Source organism: Camelus dromedarius, chromosome X (assembly GCF_036321535.1).
Source record: "Camelus dromedarius isolate mCamDro1 chromosome X, mCamDro1.pat, whole genome shotgun sequence".
In the NCBI taxonomy this organism is placed as follows: Eukaryota; Metazoa; Chordata; class Mammalia; order Artiodactyla; family Camelidae; genus Camelus; species Camelus dromedarius.
In genome coordinates this window covers 79,493,768-79,516,109 of record NC_087472.1, presented here as the reverse complement: position 1 = coordinate 79,516,109, position 22,342 = coordinate 79,493,768, and the positions used below count along the sequence as shown (strand labels likewise).

Genomic DNA, 22,342 nt, shown 5'->3' with positions numbered 1-22,342 from the left:
ATAGCCCCACACTTACAATTCTATCAAGAACAGTTTTAATTATATATAGTCACATTCATATAGGGCAAGCAGCAAAACTGCCTGTATGTTTGCTAGCAGTGAAAGAACAAAATATGTTTCCATCTGTTTCTGTGAGTGGACATCACATGATTGCTTCTGCTGACCAATAAGAAACTGGTAAAAATCAGGTAGCCACCCATCATTCTAGTTTTATTTTCTTATTTTATTCAACTTTTCCGACACAATCATTCTTAGGAAGCCAAATCAAGAAATCAGACACTCAATGCCTAATATAAAACTGTGTTTCCTTACAGTTCATGAACAAGAATCTATTGTATATAATGCAGTTATTCAAAGGTTTATTGTATTTTTCTGGAAATTTAAACGCAGGGGCTGTTTGGATTTCAGATTAGAAAACTGAATTTAAGGTTTCAGAGGAAGAGAGACACAGGCAGACCAGTAAAAACGGCTGATCATGATTTCTCAAAATGTCTCTCAAAATGAAACATATAGAAAGAACCACCTTTTCCCTGCACTAACGCAATCAAATAGAACAATCTTAAAATTCACGACACAAATGCAAAAAAAAAAAATCTCGTACCATCTTAATCTGCCCTTCACAATCAGCAGGATATTGCTCCAATACATTACTTCAGCGTTCATTTTGTACAGTTCTAACTAAATTCTTGACCTCCTTGGGTAGAAAGAGGGAAAGGAGGGCCAGTTGACTAATTTTGAAAGCATCCCTTCAAACATCTAGCATACATACTCTTTAGACTAAATGGAAATCTACATCCATGGAACGTTAATGCCACAACTCTACCAAACAACCCATCTTTATTTTTTTCCCCCTCATGAAAAGAAAAAAAGGGACGGGGGGTGGACCCAACTAGCTGTAGGACATATATTTGGCTAAACTGGTAACGCTCAGCTCATCTTTGTTAAATTACCTGGCTTCTTCGTAGCCTGTAATGCTCTATTCTTGGGCTGTTCCTTTTTAGAATTCCTCACTCTGTTTATGTGTTCTTTGGTTCAACACGGTTGTTAGGGGTCTGTGAACAATTTTACAATTCCCACACACACCATATGATATCTATTAGGGAGCAATGCCATTTTACGCTTACCAATTCTGGATAAAGCAGTATTTCCCGGTGACAGAATGCCGCTGCTTCCGTTGGCTAAAACGCCCTCTTCACAGCTTGATAAATCTGATTATAAAATGTCTTTGTTCCAGATCACACGAGGCGCTTTTTTTCCTACGAAAAGTTTTCTAAAGAGTTATCTGCATTTCATTCCTGTGACAAAACGAATAAGAACAGAGGGTGGGAAAGGGGGGAAGGGGGAAGAGGGGGGCGGAGGGAACAGGGAGTAAGTCCACACAAGTTCCTGGCAAAGATTTTTAGCTGCATTTTTCTGAGTTTAATCAGTAAAGCTATATATTAAAGTGACAGTTACCAGTTCAGGGAGCCAGAGTTTGAGCGAGTCAGCCACCACCGGTTTGGGTGTCTTCCACTGATGTGCGGACCCCAAGGAAGTAGTCCCTTGGTCATCTATCACATGTGGCTGAATCACTGGACCCGTCGCCCCCCCCCCCCCCCCGTTCCTGTTGAGCAGCAGCCCAGGCAGGAGAGTGGCCGGACGCCCAAAGCGGGACCTCTTATAGGGACCCGCCAATTAGCTGCTGACCAATTGCAGGCTGCACCTAGTACCTAAGTCACATGACAGGGCAGTCCCTCTGACAGAAGGATTTCTGAATTACTGGGGTTACACAAAGGACACTCATTCAGGAAAAGAGAAAAAAAAAAAAAGCCATAAGCCGAAACAGAAAACGCCCAGACTGTGACAACTCCGGCTTTAAAACAGGGAACACCCGAGCCTCACACAGACAGAGAAAAAGCCACAAGCAAGCCAGGATGGAAATCAGAGGAATGGCGGGCACATATTAAAAAAAAAAAAAATCCCAAAGCAGAGACTGAGTTTACAAACCCACTTCAGCTAGAGGTCGTCTCCTCCTCCTTCCCCTTCCTCTCCGGTCTCCCCAACACTTTTACATTCTAAACTTCTTTCTTTCTTTCTTTCTTTTTTTTTTTTTTTTTAAAAAAAAAGCCCGGGTGAGCCTTTTTGCAAAGCCACGGTAGGAAAATACGGGAGACACACAAGCCCCAGCTCTTCTCTGCCCCTCAAAATACCCCTAAAGGAGATTCAAAGTCTGCCCTGAAAAAGTGTTGTTTTTTTTTTTCCCATGAAATACATTTCTCTCAAAATGGTTGGATACATCAGGCAAAATTAAACACTGTCAGGACAAATTCGTGCTGTGAGTACCACATCACTCGTCTCCCCTTTTCTTTCTCCCTCTTCTTTCTCTCGCGCATGATCATTTTGGACTTTTCACATCAAGACCGTTCTTCTTAAGTAAATGAGCTCCCACTTAGTGAACTAGCTACCAATTTATTTTCATTTTAACACTCTCAATTTATTTCCTAAATCTTTTTTATGTCCAAGGAAGAATTCTACTGTAAATACCCTCACTTTTTCTTTGACACCCCCCCTCCCCACCAAAACGGTACTTACATTTGTTCCTTGTTTGTGTCTTGTCGGTATCTCCCCCTCCCCCGACATCTGAAGCCAAAATATGGGCTCCGTTTCAACCTTCAAACCTAAAAGGCCCTATTTTGATCGTGCAAGCTCCAAGAGCTCCTCCGAGGCAAGCCCGGAACATCGTGCTGCTTGCCATTCCCAATTTATGGAAGGAAGCGTATGTCAAACAAACCAGGTGATGACTCAGACTGCCTCCCCCAGCCACGTTTTCCCCAGAATGGGAGGGTAGCATAAGTTCAGCCCATTTGGATGTGACTCAGTTTTATTAGACTGATGATTGTAGTTCATCTGACAAGCTCACATTTTTTTTCCTTTATAACTCGTACATTTCAGGATCAGAATGCACGTTCTAAATGGTTTCAAAGAATTGGATTCCGTACAGGAGAAAGTTGCAGGATTATTTTTAAGGGACGGCAAGGCGCTGGTCCTATTCCCAAATATTTAAAACTTCGTAATTGTTTGCTGAAATTTTTACAACGGAGGCTAACCGAACATTTGAGTTCACATGACAGCAGTAAACCAGTTTTATAATTTTAGGTCTGCTGGAGGCTTTTACCACGAAGCAGGGGGTGGGGGTGGGGTGGGTGGTGGGGGGACTCCGACTCTTTCCATCCTGAGGATCTAAGCTTAAGTCTTTAAGCCTGCAGCCCACATGGCAGGTTCTTTAGGAAGTGGTCAGGGGGCAAGAGCGCTATGTTGCAGATTTCACTTTTGCATTTACTGCACATTCTAACGTAAGCCACTCACACACAAACATACATGCAATACAAATCTCTCTCTCTCTCTCACACACACACACACACACATCTGTACTGTCCTTTAATCCCAACCTGCCTACAAGCTGCAAAATAAAAACTTGAAAAATCTTCAAATGTCATCTGAAAAAATTCCGATTAAATAAATTGGCATGCCTAAAAGTCTTCCTCTTCAATAAAAAAAAAAGTTTACTACCAAGACGGGGGTGGCATCACATGGAATAAATTGTTCCCAGGTATTACACAGACAGGAAGAATGCAGTAATAAGAAGTGCAAGTCCCCACACAAAAAATCTGGAAGGCTCGGTCTGAGCAGTTTAACTACAGTTATCTCCTCTCAGCACACTTCCTTTAGCCTTGAGCAAAGTCAGCAACTGCTTGGACCAAGGCTCGACATTTATTGTTGATTACGCCTTGATGGAGAGCTAATTTTGTCATAAAATAAAATAATACATTCTATTTCTATAATACATAAAAATGTTCAACTATCTAATTTTCCAATTGGTAGAGGAGGGCAGACGAAAGGGATACACACGGAAACAATGAAATTCAGTTCATTCGGGAGGTGACTCTGCACTTCGCAAAAAGTGACCCTTCAGGGTTTTACTGGAATAAGCCCACTGAGCTCCAGAAATTAAATCCACACAAAACAATTTGGCAGTGCATTTCCAAATTACACTTTCAACACCTTTCCATTTTAACTCTGTGCACGTATTTCTCACTCGGTTCTGAAAACACATTCATACTTCAACAGGGATGTATTAATCTAGCCACTGGCTTTTGTCAGTAAAATGGTTGGCTTAAAGTTACCTTTCTACAATACATAAAGAACGTAAAATCTATAATTATATGGCTTTTGATGGAAATAAACACAGACTATGAAAACAGCATATTAATAAAATCAAACACGTAAATTTTTGGCAGCTCAAAGAACCTGTAAAATATTTTCAAAGCCTGGAGCCAGACTTGCTGGGGTATGAATTCTGGCTTGGCTATACCTCACTGTGGCATCTGGATTAAAAATATAATATATGACCGGGGGAGGGTAGAGCTCAGTGGCAGGGTGCGTGCCTAGCATGCACAAGGTCCCGGGTTCAATCCCCAGTACTGCCATTAAAATAAATAAACAAACCTAATTACCTTCCCCACATCCCAAAATTTAAAATATATATAATCTATGGACGTGCGCTGTGTGAGGACTGGCCGTTCTCTTATTATTATCATCCAACCTCTACCCTTTACCTGCTCTTTGCGCCACCGTTTTAGAGTAACACACACCTTAGTCATTTCCTAAATAACATTTCTGCTTGAGGGAAACACAATTCCAAAACTTTTTCCAAAAGAATCACTTGTAATTATTTTACTAATGATGACAAACACCTAGTCAATCCGTATTTTCCTCCCAGAGTTTCAGTGGTTTAAGTACTCATCCGCTTTTACATTCGACATCTGTTGGGACCTTTCTATCCAAATTTCTCGGAGTTTCCAAAAGCCAGTGAAGGATCGGGCTGGGGCCAGCTGGGGAAGACATTCAAGAAGAATTTCCACTCCAGTCAGCCCAGATGGGTCAAGACATGGAAACTCATCGGCCAGAGAAGAAGGTGAATAGGTCAGAGACTGGGGCAAATACGACAGCCCTGTTGGGACAGAGCACGCACCACCCCTGACATCAACAAGGGGCCCCCAAACAAGAGGCATGAGGAAGTGGTTTCCCACCCAGAAAAAAGCACCCGAGATCCACTGTTTTTTCTCTCTACAGGGTCACGACATAAAATCCCAGCATAGTTACCCTAAGGGAAAACCATGGAGGGAGGGTGTGCAGGGTGGGGTCCGAAAGGAAACATATATGCATTCTCTCCTATGCTGTCTTTCATTAAGAAATTTTATTTCTTTAAGGAGAAAACTACGTGGATTTCCATGTGAAAACTATATGAAGAAATTCAAGCATCCCACAAACCCTCCAGTAACAAAAGCTAATCGTTTCCAGCCAGCATGGAACATATTTGACGAATGATAAAAAGGACAGCAACCAGACATCGCTGAGGTGCGGGCAAGCTTTATAAATATGGAACTCCCTCAAATATGGTGCTCCAATATACTGCTCTGGGGGAAAAGAGGAATAATTCTCTGTTTTGTTTGAGGGCGAGCAACTGCTCCAACTTGTCTTTATCCAGGCAATGTTTCTGAGACAGATGGTAACATAACGCAGGGACAGCCAGCAGAACGGAGAGGAGGTGATAAGGATTACAAATGAGTATTTGGGGGAAGGCTTGATTCCGTTCCCCTCCATCCGGGAAGTCAGTTAGAAGGAAGACGCACAGAGACCCGAGATGCAACAGTGCAGTGAAAGGCAGGTTTGGAACTTGGGCATAGAGCTCCCTCTCGGTCACCACTCCCGTCTCCAGACAATCTCTAAAACACCAAATGATCCAACTGTGTCGGGTTCCCACGAACCACAACTACAGGTCAGGATGCAGACAGACAGCCTGGGTTTCAATACTGGCTCTGGGACTATTACCTGCGGGGACTTGGGAAACTGACTTCGTTTCATCCAGGCTTTGGTGTCATCGGGAGAAGGGGGATAAATGAGCAAATACACAGAAGGAAAGAGATCATGACGTCAGTAATGTTTGCCACCACCATCAGCTCACTGGGGGTGAGCTGCCACCCCCAGTACCAATTTTCCAAATCCTCGGGGGGGGGGAACCCCAACAATGTTAGGCTTCTAAGTCACACTGTTCATTTGAAGGCTGACAAAACGACTCTATCACCTATGTTTGGCAGCGATCAGAAATTTTTGGATAACTGCTAGACTGGCTTTTTGATGATAGCGAAGCATCCTACTTTGAGATCAGAAGACTCCTTTTAGATACAGTGGATGTCAGAGCCCCAATATTAGAAAATGTTCATAGAAAGCTGCCCTATGTGGCTATGAGTCTGCCTCTACAGACGTGCACACAAACTATGTCTAGACTTACATAAGACGATCTTAACATTTCTTTATGAGAGTTTGCCTCCGTTCCATGCTTTTCATGTTATGTAAGCAGCCACTCTGCCTGTCTTCCTGCCGTGATTTCAGATCTCAGCAGTATACTTCGCTCAGAAAAGTTTGTATTAGTTGTCTTCTGTCCCCACCCATTTGAAAGAACAACTGACTCAGTTTTCTGATGGCAACGCCACTGGGTGGGAGTGAATATGGGAGTGGGCAGGGTGGGAGAAAGGGAGGAGGAGGAGGAGGAGGTGGGAGCCAAGAGCTGAATCACAGCCATGTGAGTAATCTTAGGCTTTTTTTTTTTTTCTTCCTAAGGGTATGAATCAAATTAAGCTTGTTTTGCTGTGGGTGAAGAAAGAGGAATATAATAGCGTGAATCAGAGCAATTATCAAATATGTGGCACTCACTAAAAACTAATTACAATCACTGCCTTCTCTCCCGTGTCTGCCGGGTGATACTGGAGTGCTTTTGTTAATCAATATAATCCTTGACAAAAATTCTGAGGCGTTTGAACTCAATCCTCACCCTCTTCCCTTTAAAAATTTCCTTTGACATGTGAACTTCAGACACAGCAATTATTTCGGAGCTTCTGTGAGATAATCTTTGGCCCTTAGAGATAAGTGGGAAGACAAGTATGGCTGATCCTGGGTAGAGACTAGGTTATAAGCCATCAAGCCGTGAGCGCTGGAAGCAAAATTCTGAGTTTATGAAAACAATCGCTCAGAAACCAGTTGAACCTCAAGAGCATCCCAATGGGAATGCTGCGACCAACAGCAAACCCTCGGGGAAAAGTGCGCGCTCCTTTCCTTGATAGTTTTCGGGGAGAATCAAGTTGTCATATCAAACTTTTGAACTGCCTTCTGCTGAAATAAGTGGATCCTCATCAATTAAAAAATGTATTCAGGGAAAAAAGAATTTATTAGGAGTGATACTGAGAGAAGGATGGATCAAAACATATAAAAATCAGAGTGGCTTTTTTTTTTTTTAACTTACATAGAGAATAAGACCATAGCTCAGTTATGTATAGTCAGGGTGCATTATCCAACTAGACTTATTGAAAGGTATGTCCTTTTCTGCCGTATTTTTAACGCAATCTATTTAGTTATTTGTGGAGCATAAACATTACCAAGGGAAAAACTAGCTATCTAAAGAAAAAGGCTCCAATGACCAAATATTTTGTACTCCTGGGCAAGTCGATGCATGAGGAAGTCAAAACAACATATTTTGAATTTTACTGACACATTTCCATGTTTCACTACACCAGCGAGCTCAAATGCATTGACCCTTTGGTTATTTACACATGGTTTTTTTTTTTTTCTTTTCAACATAGATATAGAAATTATGTACAGAAGCCAATGCACCCTATGGTTTGTAGGATCCTCACCGAATATTCCACACACAGGCGCTCAAGAAGAGTGTCTATCACACTGTCAGGTTTTCCAAAGTTCATGTCTATTTATGGAACAGTGTTTTTTGTTCTAGCATGACCTTTCTTAAGGTCTCCAAATAAATTCTTTCAAGACCACTCTGAAGAGGCGAAAGCTTTGAACTTTTCCATGCCTATGTGTTTCTCGAGTCAGAAATTGTAATCGGGAAGGAAGAGCTGTTTAGGGATGACCCATTTGTATGCCCGGTTTTACCTACCTCCAAATCTGCCTATCTACATGAACAGTTTGGAGATTTTAGTCAAGATATATTCACATTGTCTACAAAAATATACCAACATTGGGTTCATATCAAGGGAGCTAGATCTGTTTCCAGACCAGGTGAGCTGGATCTCTATTCCCCAGCCCCCAAGGTCCCTGCCACCCGACTCCAGCCAACTTAACAATATTACAGTATTTGACTTCCTCCCTTTCAAATCCGTCCTCTCCCTACTTAAAATCTCTAGTTTCTTATGTAGTAGAAATTAGATTCCCAAACCTAATTTTGTCACATCCTGACTTGTATCTACCTCAAGGGAAGAAGTGTTCAGAAATTTTTCAATTCATATTTTAGTTCTTTCTCTTTCTTCAAATGTTATAAGTATAGCTGCAGGAGAAGACATTGAAACAAAGATCTTATCAATTCTCATATATAAGAGTTGTGGTATATTTATACAATGGAATACTACTTGGCCATAAAAAAGAATAAAATAATGCCATTTGCAGCAACATGGATGGACCTGGAGATGATCTTTCTAAGTGAAGTAAGTCAGAAAGAGAAAGAAAAATACCATATGATATCATTCATACGTGAAATCTAAAAAAAAAAAAGAAAGAAAGAAAGAAAAATAGGACACTATGAACTCATCTACAAAAGAGAAACAGATTCGCAGACATAGTAAACAATCTTATGGTTACTGGGGAAAGTGAGTGGGAAGGGATAAATTTGGGAGTTTGAGATTTACAAATGTTAGCCACTATATATAAAAATAGATTAAAAAGAAGTTTCTGCTGTATAGCACAGGGAAGTATGTTCAATATTTTGTAATAACCTTTAATGAAAAAAATATGAAAACGAATTTAAAAAATCCTCAGAGTGGGAATGCTCAGAAAAGAAGAGTCCTCGGGGGTACCCTGCCTGGGCTCTTTCTGCTCCCCAATATATCAAATGTTTGGGGTGGCGGGGAAGGGGCGGGGGGGGGTTTACCACTGCAATGTTTTACACGAGGAGAAGCAGAATTTCCCAAGGCATAATGGATGCTAAGTGTAAGTGAATTTAAGACTTTGTAAATCAGTCCCTAATTCTGCTGAGGTCCTCATCTAGCAATAGGGGAGAGAAATCACAAACAGCACCCAAAGAAATTTAGAAGCCAGGCACCCAGGCAAGGCCAATGGTGGAGGTGGCTGTGACGATGCTGGTGGTGGTCTCGGCTGGGAGGTGATGAGGTAAAAGAGTCAGTGAGGCAGAAAACAAGAAGTGAGTAGGAGGCTCGGGCTGGGGAGAAGGGGGTGTCGGGGCCCCTGGCAGTGCAGACCACACCCTGGAAGTCTGGCTGGTAGAAGGGAATAAATAACAGAAATGGGAAAGAGAAACCAGAAAGGGAGGGCACGATTTCATTTGCGAAACATGATTTTCATAGCGAGCTTTTGTTTCTAATCTTGTACCAAATCCTCTTTGTCATTATTTTTCCAAAAATGTATCTCTCAGCTCCCTCTCGCGTGTAGCTGATCCATCATTATCCTCTCTCCAGGATGTGGCCAAGCCATCAAAAAACTGCAGCCTGGGGAGAGGCGAGAAGCAGGGGAGTGAGGGAAAGTACTGAAACCACTACAGGATTAAAGGATCTCGACTTATTGAAGCGGAAGGAAAGCATAGAGGTAACTGGCTGTTGTCGGATGTGTGGGTAAGAAAAGCCCCACCACGTGGAATCCGGACTGAGGTCCCAGGCAGAGGAGGGCCTTTGGAAGAGCAGGAATACCAGGTTGGCAGGGATGGTGAAGGGACAGTCACCCTACCCAAGGGGTGGCTGACCTGATGTCCCTTCCGATCCTGTGATTCTAGAATGCCAAACTGCCTTATTTCGAGTTTTATAGTGCATTTTAATTTGCTTTGTTTATGTGTTTCTTTATAAAACTCCCAAGGATTAATTTATTTCTTAACTTTTTTTTTTAATTGACGTATAGTCAGTTACAACAAAACCACTTTTTCAAAAGAAACCTGGGGCTGAAACAAAAACAAATCGATGATGACTTCCTCTGTTGGAGAGTTTGAGGTCACAAATTAATTTACCCTGATTACTTCCTCTGTGAGGTGACAATCAATGTGTGACTCCCTCTGTAACATCGCTGCCTCTGGGCTCACCTCCTGTGACCCTCTTTTTCTAACTTCTTAGGAGCCTGGAATTATTTCAAGGGAAAAAAATCGATAAACAGAAACCTGTAGCTGTCTGAAAAAGTTATCTTCCAACTAATCATGAACAACCAAAGTCAGAACTCATTTTGGGGTCATTATTCCCAATGATGCTAACTCTCCATTTAACACCGGAGAAAGGCATTCGATGGGAAAAACCAAGAAACACGTAACACACAAGTACCTGGTCTAGTCTCTTCCCTTTTTGTTCAATGCCTAGGGAAGAGCAGCGTTTGGTATCAGAAAATCTAACATGTAAACTAATAACTATAAATGGCAAAATAAAGATTTATAAAATTGGAAAAGAGACCCACTCTTTCACCCAACCTGAAATGTCATTGATTGCAAGACATTCTATTCTTTTATGTACCAGGAGGAAAGAAACGAACTTTGCCAATTAACTATGACACAATGCCTTAAACACAGCCCTGAGTGACAAGTCAAACTACTTTCTCGTTGCTTTTGTTCCGCGAGATTTGGCGATTTCTCCTGCCTTCACTTACATTTGCCTGGCGTGTGACTGGCAGTCCCTCTGGATGTATCTCGGCAACAAGTAACACCGCTTCAACTACTTGTATTTTCCTAGTTGTTGCTTTGAAAGAGAATGTGGGACCTCAGTCATTTCTCCAACAATGAACATTTGCTCCACTAATATCGAATTTACTCCCCACTGTTCGCATGCTTTTCTTTCTGTGTACACAATAACGTTTTGTTTTGGTGCCACTAAAATTTTATTTCAATATGTGTAATCTTTTTTTTTTGAGATATAGTGGATGCATAATATTATATAAGTTTTAGGCGTACAACACAGTGATTCACAATTTTTAAAAGTTATACTCTATTTATAGTTATAATAAAATATTGCCCACATTCCCTGTGCTGTACAATGTAGCCTTTGTTGCTTATTTATTTTCTCCACAGTAACTTGTTCCTACTCCTCCCCTCCCCCTATCTTGCCCCTTCTCCCCTCTCCACACTGGTCACCGCTAGTTTGTTCTCTGTATCTGTGAGTCTGCTTCTGTTTTGTTATATATTCACTAGTTTGTTGTATTTTTTAGATTCCACCTATAAGTGACACCATACAACATTTCTCTTTCTCTGTCTGACTTATTTCACTTAGCATAATACCCTCCAAATCCATCCAAGTTGTTGCAAATGGCAAAATTTCATTCTTTTTTATGGCTGAGTAGTAGTCCATTGTGTGTGTGTGTGTGTGTGTGTGTGTGCGTGTACCACAACTGTTTTATCCATACATCTGTTGAAGGATGGTAAGTGTAACCTTATTGAGAGCATATCAAATGGCAGGTACCCTCTGTCATATATGGAACCAACAATTCAACTCAACTAAATTTTTGTTGGCCACGTGAATGGCTGTGGCCAACTTTGTCAATGCATGGGCAATAGCAACTGCATCTTGACCGCTGCCTGGCAGATGGCACTTGGGAGAGGCTGTCCATTCTATTATGCATCCCAATTTTTCAAAAGTGGTCAAATAGGAAGGAGAGGGGGTGCCTTAGACTACATGGAATATTCTAGATGCGAGAGGTCCCCTTCCAGCCTGGGAAAACCCTCATTTCCCATGGCCTGTTCCTGACTACCTCGTTCGGGTGATTGATTCAGTCATTCATGAAGAAATTTTTATTGAGTTCTATTAACTTCCAGGTACTGGGTTAGGTTCAGGGGCTAACACAGCATTTAACAAGAGACAAAGTCTCTGACCTCATGGAGTTTCCAGTCCAGAGGGGAAGGACAGACGATCAAATACATGCAAAATATGCTAGGTGGTGATGAGATCTCTGGCAGGATAGAGAAGGCAAACAATCCTGGGGTTGCAGGTGGGTGCAGGAGTGTAGGGGTGGCTGTTATTTTGTTTAGGGTGATCAGGGAAGAAAGGCCTCTCTGATCAAGCAGCCATTTGAACAAAGTTCTGAAGAAAGGGAGGAAGTGGGTTCCATGAAGATCCCCCGCAACAAACGGGGCGGGGAGTGGTAAGGGCAGAGGAAAGAACTTGTGCGGGGGGCACTGAGGTGGCATCCTACCTGGTCAGTTTCAGGGACAGCAAAGAGGCCGGGGTCACTAGAGGCAAACGGGAAAGGAGGGAAGAAGGAGGAGATGACACTGAGTAGGTTGGGCAGGGACGGGGTGGTGGGGGGCAGATCACAGAGAGCTTTCTAGGTTATTATCTTTCAAGGGCTATGTTCTTTACTCTGAGAAAAGTAAATACTATACAAGGCTTTTGATCAGGAGAGTGGACTGCCTTAGGAGAAGATAACTTTTAAGATCAGTGGCCTGGCCTAGGGTGGGGATAATGGCGACTCGTCAGATTCTGGAATATATTTTAAAGGAAGAGCAGAGAGCATTTGCTGACGGGAGACAGAAGCTAAAGAGAGGAGTCTACAGCGACTGCAGGGTTTCCAGCCTGGGCAACTGAAAGAACGGAACTGCCATTTCCAAAAATGGGGCAGTCCGGGTATGACAGGAGAAGGGAGGTTCACGGAGCGGAGTGAAGAGTTGGGTTTTAGACACGCTGGGTTTGAGATGCCAATCAGACATCCAAGCCAGAGATGAAGTTGCAATTGAGCAGAGAGTTCCGAGATGAAATCATCAGTGTTTAAGTGGTGTTTAAAGCCAAGAGATTAATCTGACTTCGGGAGTGAGGACAGATAGAGAAGTGGGAGGAGGACTGAGGCACTTGAATAAGAAGAGGTTGGGGCGATGCCAGGAGGAATCAGCAAAGAAGAACTGGCAAGGAGCACCCTCTGGGAAGGCAGAGCACCAAGTGTGGCATCGCGGAAGCCAAGCGAAGACAACGATTTCGAGGAAGATGGCAGGAGAGCAGCTGGGGCACATCCTGTCGGCAGGCTCATGTGAAACGTGGAGGTCCTGGGCACTTTCGATGGGGTCATTTTGGGGGAAAGTGGGGACACAAAGCCTAATGGAATGAAGACAATGGAGCCTGGGAGGCGAGGTATTCACAGCAGTAAACAGAGACAACAATTTCAAAGACAAATAGCACAGTGGAAGGGGAGGGTGGGTGGGAGAAATGGATGGTGCTGGGAAACACATGAAAATTGCGAGAGCCTCAATTAGGAGACGGATGATGGGACCCGGTGTGTCGTGGAGAGGTTGGCCCACAAAGACTTTGTTGCTGTTGACGTCACCCAGAGTGATCTGAAGCTACGCATTGAAATGTCTGGCAAATGGTAAACCGCCAGCATGAAACAGAACCGTGAGTGATACATGGCATTTGCTTTTCGTTTACATAGCCAAGAAACACAATGAACTCGAAGCAAAGTGCATCAGTACCAAATAATAACGCAAAGCCACGACAGCAACTATAGCCGTGGGATCCTTTGTATCTTAGTCACAGTGTGTGAAAACACCCAACTACGTTGCTTATACAGATCCATCACCTGGAGTCACGAGACAAACTTCAGATTGACTGTCTCTCTAGCAGTGACACAGATCACCCTGGTTAGAGACACACCTTGGTCTCTCTTGGAAGTTGACAAGTTGGCAGTCCTCAGGTAGAGTCTATCTGTGGCCACAGAACTGAGGCTGACCAAGTTCTTGGTAACTGAAGACATCAAGCCCAATCATTGAGCTTCTTGAGCTCTGAACAGATCAGTTACCTTCAAATGACATTCAAGTTTATTGCAGAAATGCTGTGCATCAGGGTGTGGCTGTGAAAAGCGACAACAAAATTCTTTGACCATGATCGATGACCGAAAAAAAAAAATCAGTTGGTTTCCCTGAATTAATTCATTCTAGAGGCGGACAGCAGAGTGAGGTTAACAGCACAGACTGGGGAGCCAGACCACCCAGGCTAAGTCCCAGCTCCACCATTTATGAACTGTCTAACTTTGGGCAACTAACTGAACATCTCTGTGCTGGTTTTCTTGTCTGTAAAACGAAGAGGAGCCAACAGGACCTATTTCATAGGGTTACTGGGAAGCTAAAGCGACTTGCTGTATGCAACCGTTATTATAAAGTCATAATCTTCATCTTGGAATTGAGAACTGACCACAAAAAAATGGTGCGACTCAGTCTGTTACCTAGCCTTGCGGGCGTCAACTGTACTCCAACTCTTGAATACAATCAATAATGTGCTTTGCAAAAATAATTTTTACATTGCTTTAACGGAGACATCTAGTGAAGATTAAAATACAAATACAACCTTCACATTTCGGGATGTGGCAGAGACTTAATCAATAAATTATATGTATGCCTGCCTCAGGGCCTTTCATCTTTCTGAAACTTAAGGCAGAAAGCCTTGTCTGAGTCAGAGAGGGGATCTCGAACCTATGGGGAAATCATGCTGTGAGGGCTCCACTGTATTTAATCCCTAAAATTAGATACAACAGGCCTAGAAAAGTTCAGTGACCGCTAAAGGTTAGATAAATAGCAAGTGGTGAGGTTAACAAACAAATCAGGGCTCCCAACTGCCGGTTCAGCCATCCTTCCACCTTGCCCTGGGATGTGGGGGCTCCCCTAAACGGTACTCATTTGCCCAGTGAGAGATGCCGTGTTGTAAGTACACTATTTCATGCGGGAGAGTCTGGGAATCCCCAAGGTATTTCTGAGAGGACTGTGATCTGCACTCTGAATGCTGTCGAAGCCCCCAGCTCTCCCTACCTCCCTACATCAGGTGGCTTGAGGCTCCCAGGTCTGTTCCAGCCAGGCCTGTCACCACCTGTCCCTTACTTTCAGCCTTGGGCTTAAACAGACAAAACCCGATCGATGAAAGAAAAAAAAAAAAAAAAAAAGAGAGAGATGGTGGTATGGATGGATTCGATTTTCAAAACTACACACACGTTTTTTTAAGAGGAGCAAGGTATGGCTGTGCCCTCAGGAGGAAAGGGGTCTTTGGGTATTAAAATGTAAATGTGTGTCATCTATAAACTCTGTGCTCTGACCATCAGTAAATGAAATGCTGATCTGCCTGTGCAACAAATACTTATTTTTTTTTTTTACCTCACTATGTGCAGTTCCAGGCTGGGCTCTGGGAAAGAACAGAGACTATGCCCCCCCCCACAAGAATTCAAGATGCAACTGGAGAGAGTGGGTACGAAGGTTAGGAAAGATAATGAATAACATGAACATGTAGGCTCTAAATTTGTGAAACAGACATTACTGTAAGCTTTGGAATGCTTTCTTCAAAGGAAATTTACAAGAAAGCCCAATATGTAAAATAGCCCAAAGGACGTGATCTGGTAGAAGTCGGAAGAGCCCCTGTAGATAACTCTGTTCTCTGCTCTCTGCCCCCAAGCTTTGAACCCTGCCGGTGCCCAGCCTTCAGAGCACTGGAGAAGGAGAGGCAGGATGTGCTTTCAAAGGTGACCGGCACCAATGAGGATGTAGGAAAGGGCCAACTAGGTAAGAAGTCCCTAGTTCCTGTCCCAGCTCTCACCACGCCTCCCCATCCCACAGAGTGACCCCTGTGAAAAGGAGGCACGTTTCTACAGGGGAACCCAACCGAGATGTCCCCTAGGGCTAAACTCTCAAAAACAAATGAGAGACGGAGGCCAGGGCAGATTGGAGAACACAGACTTCTACTTACCATGGCAGGCATTTTTCAAGACCACTCCCCTAACCTCCCTGATGTTTTACCATGTGGGGATATAGGTCCAGGAGGGCCAAATCTCCCACTTTTCCACGAGAAAGAAACACTGCCCTGTTTATAATACTGCATGGGCCAAAGACAACATACGTACTGGCTAGTGTGCATTCTTACATTAGAAGAGGGGTCTGCATCTGTCTTGCCTACTGCACTAGCCCCAGCATCTTGCCCAGATGTGTTCACGTACATGTGTTCAACATGTATCTGCTGAGCGCACAAGAACCAAATATTAGATTAGGCAGAAAATTGGAACCCAACTTCTTTTGTCTCTCTTCCATTAGAGAAACACTACAGCTTAGGGTAACTATACGGGATAGCAGGTTCTAAGTAAAGGGAATCCATGTATAAATTTATAAATTCCTCACAAGCCACTATTAACAACATCAGGGTTACTGCATTTGCCCTCCACACCTCAATTCTTCAAGCTCTTTTGTTTTGCTGTTATGATTACCTCAGTCTCAATCTAATTCTTTCCTTCCTCTTTTCTCTTTTCTCCCTCTTCTAATATTTCACTAAGGGTTTTACCAAGAAAAATAAATAAATAAAAATCACTCAGTAAATGAGAGTGTATGTGCAGTTCCACATGAGGGTGGCAGGTGGCGCTACATCAATCTCCAGCCTCAGAAGAGAGCTAAGACCTGGGCTCTGAGTCTCTGCTCTTCAGAGCCTTGGTCATTGCTGGAGAATTAGAAGGGACATGTGGGTACTCGTGGGATTGTGAGGAACATCTTTGGGGTTCTTATATCAGAATATACTTCTGGAGTTTTTGACGTATTCCAAGTCTCTGCTCTCAGTAGCTCTGGTTGGACTTCACAGAAAGTCAAGTGTAAGGTTTGAGGATCGGTGAGTTCCAAGATGGACAGGTGAAAGTTCTACCTAAGGTATATCTTGTACATCTGAATAAAACAACTCTTTCAAGGTAATAAGGAGATGGCTCCAGAAACCCAACCACTGAAATGAGGCACTTAATCAGAACATCAAAATTGCTGCACACCAGAAATTGACATGTTGTAACTGACTATACTTCAATTAAAAAAAAAAAAAAAAAAGAACTTCAGGGCAAAGACCAAAGTGTCCCTGAAATGCACAGTTCCTGGAAGGGCTGAGACTGAAGAAATCCTTGATCATCTTGCTGAGAGCATGAAGACTTGGGAGATGGTACCATATTCGGCATACGAACATATACCATTGTTCAGAGCAATGGAAGGTTTAGGCCAATTTATAGAGGAAAGGGGAAATGATAGGGCTGACGAGCAAGGATGAGCAGAGGATAGGCTTCACTGGAAAAGCCCTTTTCCTGGAGGGTTTTTAAGAGCCAGATCTAGGAAGGTCAGGACTTAATAGTCACAGCTAAGGAATTTCCATCTGCGCCCCCTCTAAAACACTCCCCCCTACTCCCGTCATCTTCCCCGGACCCCAGACAGCTCCTGAGCTGATCCCATACCACAGGTGCCTGCCTTTGTACTTGGCCTCTAGCTGTGTTCAAATCTTCCCCCAGACCTTTGAAGAACACCAGTGGTAGTCCTGGAACAGGAGTTAGTTTCATCTCTTTCCGCTGCCTCTTGAAAAAATATTTTAATTGTAGAAACTCCTAAAAGCATCTACAAAAGTAGAGATAATACTATAATGAACCCTACGTATCTTTAATTGGCTGTAATGGTTCTTTTTGCAAAACTTGCTTTATCTAGCCTCATCCACCACTGTTTTTTCTCTTTCGTTTTAAAAGTTAATAAAATTGGTATTAGAGAGGAAGGACCTCACTCAGCGCCACCCTGTTAGAAGCAGATAGATATACAATTATAACTCAGGCCAAATTTTTAAAAAATTTTAAAAGGCTCTTTTGAGAGATTAAAATGGAAGGGGACAGGATATAAAAGACAGACCCTCCCTGATACAACCTACTATATATAAAATAGATAAACAACAAGGTCTTCCTGTATAGCACGGGGAACTATATTCAATACCTTATAATAGACTATAATGGATAAGAATCTGAGAAAGAATATATATCTATATCTATATCTATATCTATATCTATATCTATATATATCTGTATCTATGTATAAAACTGAATCACTATGCTGTACACCAGAAATTAACACAACATTGTAAATCAACTATATTTCAATTTAAAAAAATAAGATAGACCCTCCCTCCCTGAGTGAAAGTCACCTACCACCCTTTTCAGCAGATTTGCTCACCTCAGGGGGTTAAAAAGATCAGTAGGAAAATCGGTAAGCAATATAAGAGGTAAATCGGTTCAGGCCAAGAGATGTATTTTTTAAATATTGTTTTAAATGGTTAAGTTGGTTTGTCTTTTTCTTTGGAATTTAAATTATCAGCAGATGAAAGGTTAACGTTCAGTGAATTACCACAACAAAAGTCTGCATGTCCACTGTTCAACATTTAAAAAAAACGTAATGTGGAGGGGGGGAACTATTTTTTAAATTGAAATTCAGTCTTTATAATTAAGAAGATCATTCATTTGTGTGTTATTTATACCCGTATATACCCTCTTGCTTTAGGAGAGATAGTGGTGGCATCTTTTTAAAACATAATTTTCAGAGGGCAGAAATCATTTCTTTTTCAGGTAACTAAAGCACACTCCCTCGTTAAAACTGAGAAGCAGACATCTGGTCTTCTCCGACGACTATGATCAAATGTTTTATTTTATAAAATCCACAGCCTAGATTGTTGTATTTGCTGTTTCTTCCATCTGCCCTTTCAGTTCTAGCTAAATCCCATCCCTTCTCTTTCTCTCTCTCTCTCTCTCTCTCACATCCCCAGTGCCTCAAGAACTCACATTTCCTAGGCGCTCAAAAATATTTGATACACAGAATGAACCACTGTTGATTTACTCGATACTCTCCTCGTTCTTCCCAAACCACACCTCTTTCAGCTTTCCAGCTCCCTTGTCCCGGCTCCCTTCCATCTCTTCATCGATTTCAGTGTTCTGACATTTAAAACTGTGCTAAGTGTTCCAAAATGTCTAAGAATGATGGATTGCACCAGATACCATGGGTATGTTACCTTTTTACAAACCTACGGCCACTTGGAATGCTGAAAAAGGGAACCTGTTTGGATGGCAGATGGGAGCATGGGACCTTGAAATGGCTGAGGCCTTGAAATTCAATCCCCGAGTCTCCAGGCATAAGCTAAACATTTAAAAATAGAACTTAAGTGTTTTATTAACAAGAACCACATATTAATGCCACTTGATGCTAACAAAGCCATATCCTTACAGTGCATTATATTCTGACTCTGCGACCCTACTACCATTTTTTCATGCTTAGTAATAACCTAAACAATGCTGATACACTGGAGCACTCCTTCTGGATGTCGGTATTTAAAGCTCAGGGGGCAATGTAATGGCAGACTCGAAATACCTTGGACAAAAGAATATTTCATGCAGAATGACTACCAGCTGATTATTACTTCCAAGATGGACAAACCAAGTAGCAGTGGAAGAAGCCAAAACTATACCATGAGAAATTCAGGACTGAGAAAAAGAAGCGTGTCCTGAAAGTGAAAACCTAGAAAATAATGGACCCTGGGAATCACATGTAGCTCCTTTTAGTTAATAAGCTATAGTTTCCACTACTTGAGAGGTCTTAGAAATCATGTAACTACTTGCTAGGATGGGGGACTCGGGCTAAAATGTCTTCCATACATCTCAGTGAGGCAGGGAGAACACTGGTTTTGGTTTTGTTTCTTTGAGTTGCAAATTCTTTTTTTTTTTTTGAAGTACAGTCAGTTACAATGTGTCAATTTCTGGTGGACATTGGTTTTAATTGCTTTTCTACATTAATGTTAAGTTACGGTTGCTCACTCCCAGCACTGTTGACATTTGGGGCCAGACCATTCATCGTTGTTGGGGTGGGGGGGAGCTGTCCTGTGCACTGTAGGATGTTTCCACAATGTCCCTGGTGTCAATCCACTAGAGGCCAATAGCATCTCCACTCCTCAGTTGTGACAACCGAAACACCACCTCAGACATCGCCAAATGTCCCCTAAGGGGCAAAGTCATTCTCAGCATTGAGAACCATTGTTTTAAGTCCCCAAATACTCCCATTTGTTTAACCTCCTCTCTTTTCAGTCCCCACCCAACAAAAGCCATACTCACCAGCCTATGCGTACGCGTTCATTTTCTTTCAGATCTATAAATTTACTTCAATGGACAGTTGTGAAAAGTAAAAGAAACCGTAAGCAGAACGAGTGACCTGCTTCTGGGAGGGCACGTGACAGGCACTCTGGAAATGCTGGTTCCCACTCTCCATTTCTGTTGAAGAATTTGTAGCTTCTAAAGCAGATACCTGTCCATTTCACATATCTTATTTCAAAGGTAAGCTCACATATTTTGTTTTGTTTTGTTCTTTAATTGAAGTATAGTCGGTTTACAATGTTGTGTTAATTTCTCGTGTACAGCACAGTGATTCGGTTATACATATATATTCCTTTTCATATTCTTTTTGATTATAGGCTATTACAAGGTATTAAAAATAGTTCCCTGTGCTAGACAGTAGGACCTTGCTGTTTACCTATAAGCTCACATATTTTGAATATGGAATTACATTCAAAATAATATAAAGATTATGATTTCTTCTATCTTCTCTCTCCGTAGGAGGAATACAAGTCCCAATTTTTAGGAGGAACACCAGAACTAAGTAAACGTTAGCATTTCAAACGAAATGCTTTTTACACTTCAGTGAATTCTTGCCAGGAGGCATGGCCTTAAAAACACAGTACCTTCACCAACGATGTCTAATGGCAACAGCCCACAGGACTTATAGCCTCCCACCCAAGCTTCTATGGTGATACTTGAACTCAAAGGGTTGGAATTCAAACTACCTGGTAAATCTAAAGGGAAACCCTAGCCTCATTCCTCAAAGCATTTTTTAAATAATTCATTGGGGGAGGGAAAAGATTAATACTTCATACTTTTTAATAAAATTTTTTTCTAAATAAAGAAATTAATTTTCATTTGAGAACTTCTCAAGTCCTAATGGACTCAGGATAAGATTCTAGACCCATTTTCTTTTTCCCAATCAGGAAATACTAGACATTGTTCAAACAGAGGCAGAGTTTCAGCATGCCATGTCGTTGAAAACTCACCAGCAAAATATTAATCATAGCTGAAACCTGACATGTACTCTCCCGTGTTCCTTAGGTACAATACATTCCAGCAATTAAAAATACATTTCATTTCTTCTAAGTGCACATTCAGTCTGTCAAACTGGATGACAACACCATAAAGCTGCTGAAATTCTGAAACCCAACCTGCTAAACATCCTGAACAGCCCTTTTCTAAAGAAAAGTGAAGACCAATGTCTGCATCCTTTTCAGATGAAGTCTAGAGAAATGTATGTATCCTTTTCAGATGTGAAGACATCTGAAAATTACATACGAAGGGTTTTAAAATAACCCCCTAATAAACTGCTTAATATGAAGAGCATTTCAAATTCAGCAACTTTCCAATTTCCGTATTTGTTGTAAATGGTACTCTAGTAAAAAAATTGTCCTCGTGCTCCTAAGAATGTTAAAGGGTTTAAGATCACTCTGGCAGACCGAGGCAGAAGCCCTTGAAAACCGTGGGTTGTATCTTTTAAAGGTGTCAAAGGAAAAGCAGATGAAATGCTGTAATCTCCACCCACTGTCACTTAAGACAGAACAGCCCACGCACTCTGCACGCCCAGCCAGCATCCTGCATCCACCCTTTCTTTCAAGCCCACTGCATTAGACCATGGAAACTCAGGATGTGTGGCCACAGTGGCCCCTGCACTGTTTCCAGCTGGCCCACCACGTGGCGTGGCCGTGACCTTAGTCACACTTCCTCCTAACATCCTGTGAGTGGGCTCAGGCTGGAGCCAGCCCTTCCCACCGTGCTGCCAGCCCTGCTCCTGGAAATGACAAACCCCTACTCCCGAAAAACATCCCATTCTCCTCTAACACCAACATAGCTTCCTGTCCCCACCCCTCGTGAACAACAGGTCTTTGAGTACCATTCACCCCCCTGGTAATATCTTTAACCATTTAGCTATTGAGGGAGGGAGCTACAACTTCACTTCGACTGTTCATGGAAGCTGGTTCTCTGATTTTAACTGAACTCTTTGAACTATTATCACAATAATCACTTCTCCCAGAATTATAAGCCCGGCTAATCTTCAGAATCGAAAACAGGGCACCGAAAAAATCTGCACAACGGAGCTCTCTTCATTAAAGAAGTATTTCATTTAGTAGAGAGAGTGCTGGTTGGATTCCAATTTACAGAAGCACTATTTTTAGGGTCTTTTTTCTAGTTGGACTAAAAGGATTTTAGAAATCTTTGGCTTGTGTATATAACTTGTGTGCGTGAAAAGGAACTTTCACTTTAATAAATAGGTTAAGGAGGGAAAAAAACACTTGCTATTTAATTTTAGTTGTAGAGTCAAGAAAGAAGCAATTTTTCTTTCATCAGATGATGGAAAGAACACTACTGACTGGCAATATTAATCCCACCTTCCTCCTAAAATGTGCATCTGGGTCCTAAGGATGGTTTTTCAAGC

General features: G+C 42.1%; 1 long non-coding RNA gene across 1 annotated transcript in view; it reads right to left on the bottom strand.

Annotated features, from left to right (window-relative positions):
- Positions 1-22,342, bottom strand: part of LOC116150724 (uncharacterized) — a 91,708-nt gene that overhangs the window by 22,495 nt on the left and 46,871 nt on the right. Inside the window, exon 6 of the long non-coding RNA XR_004134467.2 lies at positions 1,125-1,295. This is a non-coding gene — a long non-coding RNA (uncharacterized LOC116150724). The remainder of the gene's footprint in view (positions 1-1,124; positions 1,296-22,342) is intronic.